The sequence below is a fragment of the Gallus gallus genome, chromosome 3 (genome assembly GCF_016699485.2).
Source record: "Gallus gallus isolate bGalGal1 chromosome 3, bGalGal1.mat.broiler.GRCg7b, whole genome shotgun sequence".
In the NCBI taxonomy this organism is placed as follows: Eukaryota; Metazoa; Chordata; class Aves; order Galliformes; family Phasianidae; genus Gallus; species Gallus gallus.
In genome coordinates this window covers 89,161,936-89,174,111 of record NC_052534.1, presented here as the reverse complement: position 1 = coordinate 89,174,111, position 12,176 = coordinate 89,161,936, and the positions used below count along the sequence as shown (strand labels likewise).

General features: G+C 37.7%; 1 protein-coding gene across 2 annotated transcripts in view; it reads right to left on the bottom strand.

Moving 5' to 3' along the window:
• Positions 1-12,176, bottom strand: part of CSMD1 (CUB and Sushi multiple domains 1) — a 1,033,500-nt gene that overhangs the window by 683,330 nt on the left and 337,994 nt on the right. The window lies entirely within an intron of this gene.

Here is a 12,176-nt window from a genome sequence, read left to right as displayed (position 1 = left end):
CTTGAATTAATAAGCCTACAAGTAGTGTATTTTCTTTTCCCACTTATACTTCATCTCTCACAAACACTAATAAAGAGAATCCAAAATGAATGTCAAATTGCCTTTATAGCTCTTATCTTTAAATGAAACAATTTAGCCTTTATGTTAGTTACAAACTAACTCTTAAAAATAATCAAGAAAATGGGGGCAGCTAAAGTGGCTGGACGACTTTGAAGTTCTGGAGCATGAGCTAAGCACTGCAAAAAAACATTCTTTAAGAAGTGGTTATGACATCTAATTTTGCAACACACATAATAGCAGAGTAATACTGTGGCTTTTGTTTCTTAATTTTAATTTAAAAGGTACATCTCAAGCATGAAAAAGCCTACTACTGATGAGCATGCAATGAGTGTAGCAAAATATTATCTTTAAAACTTGCAGTTATGACAGAATTCAGGTAGAGATTCTCACCATGCTGTACAATCTGCTTATAGATTGAATTCATTTCATACCTAAGGCTTCACACTCGGTTCTGAAGGTATTATGCTGATTGTTTTTCTTTTTTCTTTTTCCCCCCTCTTTCCAATTTAAAGGAATATTTTGATGAAATGGTCCATTTTGCATGCAAATTTCATCGTGCAAGTTCGGCAAGGATGGCATGTGGGTAGGATTTGGCCAACTGTGAAAATTTTAAGGGCTAAGAAAATTAAAAACAATGCTGGAAAAATTGCTTCTTTGCCAAGGTGAAGCCTGATCACATGTGCAGTACTGAAATATGTTCCACTTTGGTTTTGTGCATTAATGTTGCCATTTACTAAACTCCTACAGCAGAGCTGAAGTGACAGGATAGAGCTTCAGTATCCTACACACAACAGCTGTCCAATCACCCACTGCCTTATTCCTCTCCTCCTCCCCCCAAAATGCAGCTTCACAGTGCTTTCTTGCAACTAATTTTTTAAAATAAAATCTGCAGGTTAAAAATTTAAAAAATTAAGGGAGCCATTATTAAAAAAAAATACTCTGTATGGATGCGGTATATCAGAATAAAAGATGAACGCAACCCCCCTCTCATTGCTAGTCAGTTTAAAAGCTTACTTAACAGAACACAGGACACAATTCAACTGCCTGCTTGCTGATACCTACAGTCATCTAACAAAGTCAAGGAGGACAGTTGGCCAAATATTTCTCTGCTGACCCCGGAGAGCTGCACATACAGAGCACACTTAAGTTGACTGCATATTTTAATTAATAAGGCAAGTTTCTCACATTTAACAGCAGAAAGCTCCATTTTCTCATAAGCTTCTTCTTCCAAAAACAGTTTTTCATCTCAGAACAGAAGTGGGAGGGAGAAACTGCACCACTTTGTTTTAGAATATCTCATGACTTCGTGTCAGTCTCCAAAATGAAAGATTTTTAAAGATTCAAAGAACATGAATACGTAGAATAATTAAAGATGATCTAAGAAGATAACATTCTTAATTAAACCACATTTGAAATCAGTGATTTCCATAGAGATGAGGCATGTTTTTCTACTAAAATTCCTTTCAGTTTAAATGTTGACTTTCTGTCAAGCAAGACGTGATATAAACCTTAGATTAAAATGCTCAACTTGAAGACAACTAAGTTAGCCTCTCCAATTTCATTACAAAGTAATCACAAGCAGACGGGCATCTCTGATTCAATGTGATTCACTTCATGTTAACACAGACACCTCGTATTAATTGCCTTCTGAAAGTACTTAATGATTATAGCTAATGACTAGCTCTATAGCTGACTACCAGGAACTCAGGTGAAGTCCACCCCAGCTGCCTGGCAAAACACTAAACAAACTTCATTTTATTGCTTAAATTATAATGGAAGCTTTGACTAAATCACAAAAACATTGCAAAGCTAAGCTTTATTATGGGAAGAAACTGATCTATGCATGCAATGTTTTGTAACAATACATCTGTGTGAACTGGTGTTTCTAATCAAACCTGAGGCTTACTACGGGTCAATCTTGCCCTGTCTAAACTTCCCCCAACTTGCTTGCAGCATTATTTCATTTGGTTTAGCTGTAACAGTAATTTCTTTAATTGACTAGACATCTAAGGCTAACGTCCACCTCCTTCACCCCATGGTACAACCATCATTTTATACAGATGGTTGTATCAAACAATTATTCTGTGCAAAGTGAACACAATTATAGTTTAAAGGAAATTAAAGGCCTGATTTGACTGCAGAGGCTTTGAGAAGTGGAGATGCAGGAGGCAGCACTGTGAAGTACATGAAGAGATGAAGAACAGACTTGGCACTGGAAACTCCACAGTAACAAACAACTTTAAGGAGGTTAAAGAAATACAGACCCTGACAAAATTGGTTTTAGGAGTATCAAAAAGAACAAAGTAGCAGTATCCAACCTGTGTAAGAGGCACTATGTAAGAAGACACAGACACAGCATGGAAATGCAGAGCACCGAAGAGAGGTATAAAACTTTGCAAGTGCACAAAAATGACCTCAACTGCATCCTGAAGTGAGGAAGAAGAAACTATCAACTACTGGAACCAGAGGAGCAGAGAGAGTGAGCACAACACTAGAAAATGAGGCAGAACATAAGTAACGTGTGTACACAATATTTTTCTACTACACTGTTGTTCTTGTTTACTTTTTCCTTTTCTTTAAAGCTTGATCTGGATTAATAATGATTAGTTATTTAAGATTAATTATAGCAAATAATATTACTTGGTTTTACACACACACACTGCTGCACACACAAGATTCGGTACATCCAAACCTGCTGTTTTAACATTCTTATGATTTTGTTTTTATAATCCACTGACATCACACAGATGTGCCTTGTCTTGTTAAACAAGCATAAGGAAAGCAGAGATCTAAAAGTCAAAAAGATTGTGTAGCCTTCTATGCCTCTCATGGCACTTTTCAGGTCAATCCAATAAGCCAGCTTCGACAAACCTTAAGGCAAGATCTCTTAGAAGTCTATCATGCATGAATAATGAAATATAGTTGTCAGGAAGTCTTTCGATATATACAGGATGAAAGATTTCAGAGTGTTTTAAGTTGGCATTAAAAGATGCCAATAGAAAATACATAATAACGAGTACCCAGGGCAGTTTTTACCAACTTGTTTATAGCAATTAAGTATACTTAATGAAATTAATGACATTATTTGGGTGAATAAATCATTGCTATTCAGACAGGTAATATATACAGTGGTCCACTAATATTGTATGACAGCTTTTGCTTCCAACATACACAAGGTGAAGATTATGTGATGGTTTTAACAATTTTTAAGTATCAGTTAAAATATAGTGCTTTCTTCAAGTGTACTACAGCCAACCTAGTCCTCTTCTTCACTATTAACAGGTATGTGGCATACCAGCTACTTTATTCATTACTGAACAAGATCAGTTCTTCAGCCAAAATTCAGACATGCTTGTTTTGAGTGTACTTTGTAGCAAAGTTATAGGTATGTGCTTCACTATTCCAATTACAGAAGGAAAACATGGAAGGTTATGCAAATGCAGCCCTCAGTATATGAGAAGGATATACATAACGAAGTAATTTAAGGTACAATTATTAATAGTTTAAAGCTATACAAGAGAAGATGAAAAGCAAGGTGTGTAGCTGTATTTATAAGACTATCATCTACAGTAATACATTATGCTACATTTAATTAATCAGGATAATGGATGCTGGCTTCAGTAAGGTAACAAAGCCAAGGTTTTATTTTTTTGGCCTCCTAACCCAAAGGTTTTGTTCTGAAAATAATGATTTTACCCTGCAACAGTCGCTGTCAGTTTAAAAAGAATAAAAATTTGCAGGCAGTTTTTCCAGATGAAACTAATTTTTTTTTCTAAACAAGAAAAGACACAAAAGCCATAAGTCATGTCAAGCAGGGCTGTAGAGTTGAGTATAAGTAAGTACAAAGTGGTCAGCAAAAGTAAGTGTCAGAACATGCAGAGACTTTTTTTTTTTTAAGTCAGATATTGCATCTAGAATTAAAAGCTCAGTTTCTATAATGAAGAAAAATAAGCTCGAAAAGAGGCTCTGCTACAAACTAGAAATCAGATAACTATGGCTGAAAACGTTTATTTTCTGGGAGAGAAATTCCCAACTCAACTTTTTCTACTTTGAAGCAGTCAAAGAAACAAACCACTTTCTTGACAAATAAAACCAAAAATCAAGTGAGCCACAGTATTAGACTTCAGATTCATTAAAAAATGAGGTGTCAGCTGCATTTCACTGGGGACATTCATATTAATGTAGATCACTCAGAAAATGAGAAAACTCTATGAAATACATTTAATAATTAGAAAATGAAGTATGACTTTTAACATAGAAACTGGAGGGTAAACACATCAAGGAATGACTTCTATTAGTTTGGCAATTCACACCAGACACTAGGAATAAATATTTTAGTTTCCACATTAGCAAAAAGAGAAAGACATCACGTCCAGGACATAAATTTCAAGAAAAATTAAACTAGGACAGAATATAGGCTCCTTATATAACCAGCACCCTTTCTTGATATTGACATCTTGGTATTTGGTAGAAGTCACTGTTGACAAGAAATTTGAGGTGAGGATTGGACCAAGATACAGGCTGCTTAACTGAAATCTTATCTCTAGTCAAATTATAAGGCTATGAACATGAAAAATTATTCCCCCAAACCCTAGTTGGCTGTAAAATGCAAGAAGCAAAAATGCCAGTTATGTTGAGTCATGCTGCATGACTTGTTTTAGAAAAGTACTTTGAGAAAACAAGTATTCCATCCATTACTTATGTGGCTGAATTAAATAAAATAAAATCCAACACTACTCCAGAATTATGGGAGTTTTGACATTACTCCTCAGTGAACAGTTGCTCTGCTCACTGTGCTTTCTGAAATCATTTTGCTATTGTGTTTGTGATCCCAAATAGGAGAACAAGTTTTGTGGAGGGAGGCTTACAACCCCACTAAATAGCTACCATCAACACCAAGTTTGTTACTGTCCTTTGCGTTAAGTACCAACTAACAGTAATTTTTATAAGGATCAATAAGTCACTAGAAGGCACAAAATAATCCCTTCCTCCAGAATCAGAGGCAGTCAAAAAGACAGTCCCAAAATCACCTTAAATCATGTAATCCCCTTTTCAACAGCTAATAGCAACACAAAGGCTGTCTTTACATTAGAGATTGAGCTATTCAAGCCGGAAAGCACAATACAGCTGACACAGTTCAACAGTAGAATAACATAGCAGGCCAGCTTCTTACAGAATACTTCTTTCCTTCAGATAAAAAATAAAAATAAATTTAAAAAAATCATTGGTTGATAGCAAATTCTATGGAATTTCATTTGTTTTCTGCCAATTCAAGTAGGACTTATTGAATCATATAAAGTTCCATTGCACACTTCTTTCTAGGAAAGAATTTCCTAGAACATCCAGTTCTGAAGTTTCTGCCCTCAGCAGTCTAGGAAATAACAATCCAGATTTCTGACTTCAGGTCCTTCAAGTACTGCTGCAAGGAAATTGTCTTTTCAGAAAAAGGAATCTCCACTTCTTCCACTAACAGTGGAAGCTACACCCTGTAATTTTTCTTAATTAAGGTATGGAGTACAGTTGTTTTAAATTCAGTTATAATTTCTTCACCATGAAATATTTTGATTCATGTGAGATGGGAAAGAGCAGACAAGTACCTGCCTCTACATACTAGCTTCAGTTACTTAGATTCATTATTTCAAGTATTTTTTTTTTTAATATCTATGCACATAAATTTTAGATCTACTCATACTCTTCAATACACAAACAGGCTTTTTGTTTTTCCACCTGTCCCTCCTCACAGGGAAACTTATATTCCCTTTTTGTTCTCTGAATACACATATGCATGAAAGATATTCTTCTGCAGCTGTTACAACAGAAGTGAGCACTTTTGACAACTAAATCATCATTCCAGATTAGCTAGGAGTTCCATACAACAAAGACTTTCCTGTCCTGAGATTCTGCTAACACACATTATGCCGTATTTGGAAACAAAAGCATCAGTTTTATTTTTAACTGCCCTAGGATTCTTTCCTAGGACACCATTGACAGCAATTCACACTGTAGCTTTCAAAAAAAAAAAATTTTACTTTTAAGGAAGTTTGAAAAGGGAAAAATGTTGGTTGTTTTGTTTGTTTCTGTGTAAGCACTGGTGTCACTATTGGTCATTTGTATTTACTAAGGAAACTTGTACTCAATTCAGAGAAAGCAATTACTTCTGCTCCAAAGAGATGGAACTATGAATTTCAGTTTAAACAGATCCCATTTCAATCTGTATTTCATTATTTAAAACTTTCAGTTTACTTCTTCGTGTCCGAACACAAACAGTTCCAATGCTTTTTACACAGATCTAACTTTGAGAAGAAAACTACGAGAGTAAGCAAGACACAAAAATAGAAAAGCAAATACGTTAGCCTATTAATAGATGTTATGGCCAAAGACAATCTGCAAAGCCCCCTGGGGAATGCAGTTCTTCTCTTCTGGACAGGTGCCCAGAACTGGAGCATTAACACTTTAACTCCCAGTGCACTACACAATGTTATAATGTGGAATACCAGTAACCAGAAATCATAAAACCATGACAGATACTTTCACAAGAATACAAAAGCTATTTTACTATAGTACCAGTAGTTTTGCTTTCACTACCCAATAAGTGCTTTTTAAAACAAAAACTTAGTCTGAGCCTTTACCCTACCTGAATTTAAATTGCACTTTCCTCTGAAAACCACAGTATAGTTACAGATAACACACCACCTATGAGTAAGACAGTAGTAGTCCCTCAGATTTTCAACCATTACTACTCAAACTTACAGATAGAGGGGATAGTTACACACCTAAACTGTGTAAAAGTTGGTTGTCTTGTCAATTGTCCTACCAAATTAACTTCCCACTCTCAGTATGACATATTTGCCTCATGTTATTGGGGCATTATAAAGGAGCATGTCCTGAACACGATCATTTCCAGGGAGTAGTGACCATTCTTACCAATGCAGGATAGTTTATTTCAAGAACTCTACAGCCATTAACACAGACTCATAAGCAGTTAAGCAGGAAAACCCTGTCATTTAGCAACCCTGTGAAAAAGAGCTATATTCTTTTCTAAAAGTCACTCTTAGATGGAGTGACAGCATTGGTGGACAGGGGAATGACAACAGATGTCATCTACCTGGACTTCTGCAAAGTCTTTGACATGGTCCCTCACCACATCCTTCTCTCTAAATTGGAGAGGTATGGATTTGAAGGATGGAATGTTCGATGGATTAGGAACTGGTTGGCCTGTTGTAGCCAAAGGGTTGTGATCAATGGTTCCAAGTTAGGGTGGAAGCCGGTCACGAGTGTTGCACCCCAAGGCTTGGTCTTGGAACCAGTGCTCTTTAACATCTTCATCAATGCTTTAACATCTTCATCAATGACACAGACAATGGAATTGAGTCCACTCTCAGCAAGTTTGCAGATGACACCAAGCTGAGTGATGCAGTCAATACATTGGAAGGAAGGGAAGCCATCCAGAGGGACCTGGACAGGCTGGAGAAGTGGGCCCATGTGAACTTAATGAGGTTCAACAAGGCCAAGTACAAGGTGTTGCACTTGGGCCAGGGAAAAAAACAGGTATTTATACAAACTGGAGGAAAATTACCTTGAGAGCAGCCCTGCAGAGAAGGACTTAGGGGTCCTGTTGGGCGAGAAGCTGGACATGAGCCAGCAGTGTGTGCTTGCAGCCCGGAAGGCCAACTGTGTTCTGGGTTGCATTAAAAAAGAAATGTCAGCAGGGAGAGGGAGGTGATTGTCCCCCTCTACTCAGCTCTTGTGAGGCCCTGTCTGGAGTACTGTGTCCAGGCCTGGGGACCCCAGTACAGGAAGGACATGGAGCTCTTGGAACAGGTCCAGAGGAGGGCCACTAAGATGATCAGAGGGCTGGAGCACCTCTCCTGTGAGGAAAGGTTGAGGTAACTGGGATTGTTTAGCTTGGAGAAGGGAAGGCTCCAGGGGACACCTCACTGTGGCCTTCCAGTACTTGAAGGGATTGTATAAACAAGAGGGGGAACAACTGTTTACATGGGTTGATAGTGATAGAACAAGGAGGAATGGTTTTAAACTGAGACAGGGGAGATTTAGGTTAGATATTAGGAGGAAGTTTTTCACTCAGAGGGTGGTGACACAGTGGAGCAAGTTGCCCAAGGAGGTTGTGGATGCCCCATCCCTGAAGGCATTCAAGGCCAGGGTGGATGAGGCTCTGGACAGCCTGATCTGGTGGTTGGTGATCCTGCACTTAGCGGGGGGAGGCTGAAACTTGATGATCACTGTGGTCCTTTTCAACCCAGGACATTCTATGATTCTATGAAAAGGGTTCTAAAGATATTTGGGTACTTGGGGAAAAGCAAACAAACCAACCAAGACTCCTACTGGAGAAGCTGAGTGAAGGAGGAATGTTAGCTCCAGCCCTGAGGCCTGTTATTTTGAGTGCATCGTTGCTGATGGGGAAACCACAGTCTCAAGATAACTATCTGAACTCATAGTGTCATTACAAGAGGTTATTGTCTCCAACTTGGGTGAGGAAGAGTTTCAATGATTTTAAAAAAGAAGTTTAGAATATTCACTCAAAATAATTAATATAAAAAGCACACCAAGTGACATATTTAGGGAGAAGAAACAAGAGGAAAAAAAATTCAAAGATTCACTGTAGAAGTGTATCACCACATTCTACTGTTGATGCTGAAAAGAATTTAAAAAGAAGCTTGAGGGAAGATCCATGAGGCACGAAGAGGTGACTACGAGTATAAATGTTAATGCTGTATGTGAGCAGAAAGCTTTGAGAATTCAAAGACCAAAAGAAAAAAGGCAGTATACCCTAAGGGCAGGTAAGATAGAGGGAAATGCAAGAGTTCCTCCTTGGGCAAAGAAAACCTGATGCTGTAGAACAGAGGTCAAAGGAAAGATACTAGCACACATTAAACAAACCAGATATACCAGAATTGAACACTGCCCACAAACTCTACATTACAAACTGTATTTAAAGACAAAAACAGCAGCAACAACCAAAATCAAGATAGTCTAAAATAAGCCAGTGATTGCTAAGAGCAATCTAGTGTTTAGTAGCAGAAGGCAGTGTAGCCTGGAAGGTCAATGGTATCCTGGGTGGCATCAAAAGAGGGATGGCCAGCAGGGAGACAAAAGCCACTGCTCCCCTCTGCTCTGCCCTTGAGAGACCCCATCTGGAGTACTGTGTCCAGGCTTAGGGCCCCCAGCATGTGGAGATGATGAAACAGGAGTATCAGCATATCAAGAATTAAGTTTTTCCACCTTTCAAAATGTTGTGTTCTTCACAGCTGCATTCACTGAACAAATACACGGCAGAAAATACTTTAGCAACAGAAATATTATATAACCATTTTACCATGCATTATTTAAAGTATACATGTGCAAAACATTTCAGATATTGCCCTCATTTAAAATAGGATTTTTTGCTGTTGTTGTTTTATTTCCAACCATATGCAAGTGTTCTTTAAGGGAAGAACACTTCTGAATTTTCCAGAGAAAGTTACTACAACAATACAACAGTGCTGAAAAAAGCGTCTTCAAAAAAAAAAAAGTTTGTTATTTCCATTCAAGAAGCAGGATTTTTATTTATTTATTTATTTTAAACAGGGAATTAAACAAAATTGCACCAGTTGTGAGTATATTATTGTTCTTCCCCCTCCCCACTAAGGGCTAAATGTAACGTTCTTACAATGTAAGGCATCATCAATAATAAACACATTACAGAAAGATAATTCAATTCCCAAACCCCAAACCTTTAGTCTTAGATTTAATTATTACCCATAAGTGACAATAACGGTCAATAAATTGTTTAGCTGATTAAGTTGAACTGACTACTTCTGAAATGTATAAATGTTTTGATGGTGATATGTCTTAAAATCTCATGGATGAAAGTTGCCAGAAAAGAATAATTCAAGCATCCCATCTGCACTGAGGAAGACCTCAGTATTATCAATGTTGTAGTTAAAACAGTAGTCTCTTGTAAGCAGATCTATAAACCTGATGAAGTAATGATACAGTAAACCTATATCTCAGTCTAAGATCCAGGCAACTGCCTAGCTACATCAGTGTCTTTTTAACACTAGTAGATGGCTCTTGCTGGAGTACTGCTGCAAAATCAGGTTTCATTAAGTATAAATATTCATGTGGCATATGGATGACAGCAGGCAGAGTCAGATAGGTTCAAATAACGTTCAAGTGCTCAGAATACTAGTATGTGATTTCACTAGCTTCATTGTTTTTACATATTGTGAAAACACAAAGGACTCAAGTATTTCATTTCTGCACAGGAAGCAGGGAATTGGGAATATATTCGCTAGAACACATAAAACTGAATCTCAGCTCAGGCAGTGGCATGCAGTGCTCTCTCCCTGCAGTGGGTGCTGGCATATTTCCTCAGAGGCTGTTGAAATGTGGTTGATGTACCTTCTTTCCTGGTTCAGTGCCCTAGCCTCAGCCACTATAGTCTAAGTTCAAAAGAGCATCCTTCAGAGAGTAAGGCAGAAGCCTCCCAACAGCACTGCCTCTGCTCTGAAAAGCATAAGCTCAGCACAGCAAAGAATCCTTCCTGATTGTCAGGAAGGACTGTTGTCAAGACACCCGATGTGATCACATTTAAAGTACCAACTTTCAATAGCACAGCCAACTTTGAAGACACTTATCAGTTATATTTTTTGAACGTATGAAGATAGCAATCCTTATAAAATGAAGTTTTCTTATGCCTGTGAAAGAGGGATCTATCAAAAGTGTTTTTTTTAAAAAAAAAAAAACACCACTTCTGTAGACTCCCAGAACATGGGAAGTTTATGCAAATTAATTAGTTTGAATTTTTCACACCTGCTTCATCCACTACTGTAAGACAAGTGGTACAACTCCAGGAGGTTTCCTTTGCCTGCCTTTATATAGTGACACAAAGGCATTTCCCTGTTTCAATAATTACTTTTGAATCTTGTAGACTTTTCTACCTTCCATACAAAAATCTCTGTTATGAAAGCACTCCCTTAGGTATCATTATAAATATATTTATTTTTTTTAAACATGCTGTCTCTGCCAGCTGACATGCTGTTAAAGCTTCACTCCAATTACGATGTTTAAAACTGCATTTCTCAAATTGTTACAACCACGGTGTCCCAAAGTCTTAAATGGCAGCAACCAGGGGCACTTCAATCCTCCCAATGCTTCCAACTGAGCAGTAATTCAATCACTCCAGAGAAGAATAAAGAGCAGGCTAACACCAGGGACAACTAGATACTTTTACTAAAAGCAAACCAGCTTAGGTAGCCAGCAGAGTGGCTATTAAGACTTGCAGTGACTATTAACATCTGGATTGTATTCAGCTGTCTCAGAGAGGCCAATCACCTACCTACTCACAAAATTACATATGGCATCATAGCAAAAAAATAAAAATAAAAAGAGTGGTCAGAGAGAGTTATAGGATTTTTTTAAATTATATGTCTTTAGTGAGTCTATTGTCCCTTACAGCAGTTATGAGTTTGATACAGAAATTAGTCCCAGTTTTCAGAAAATGAACACCTAACACCCCATTAGTGCAAATCCTTCCCAAGCCACCCGCCCCCTCTGATTGTCCATAAACTACAATGCTCTCTGTTAAATGACACCCACCATATTTTGGGAGTCGGTTGTCATATTCTGAAGCCAATGTAAAGCTCATGAACAACGCCAGATTTACAGCATTAAATCTCAAAGGGGGCAGTGTTGTTTAACCAGAGTGTGGTGCTATCTGTCGCTGTTAATTACAGATTTCCCTGCTGTGTTTTTTACAAGAAAGTAGGCCAGCAGGAAGGGTCATTATATTACAGCCTGTGGCTCTGTGCATGTGTTCCAAAGACGACAGTCAAGAGACATCCTTTAGCATTCTTCACCATCTTTTTCCATATGAAAAAACAAACTGCTTAGCTCGCATAGAAGGATGAAGTATATTACCATATGCAACTGCTACAAGAGAAAGACACATCTATGTAGAAAGCAACTTCAGACTGAGGTAGCAGTTGCTGGTGTTTGTGATGACCCATGTTCCTTCTCAACTTACCTAATAAAACTTGAAAAATACTAAACTTTCCTAGCCTTTCATCACAGCCCTCATCCAAACTTAAACAACAACTACAAAAATAAAAAAGATG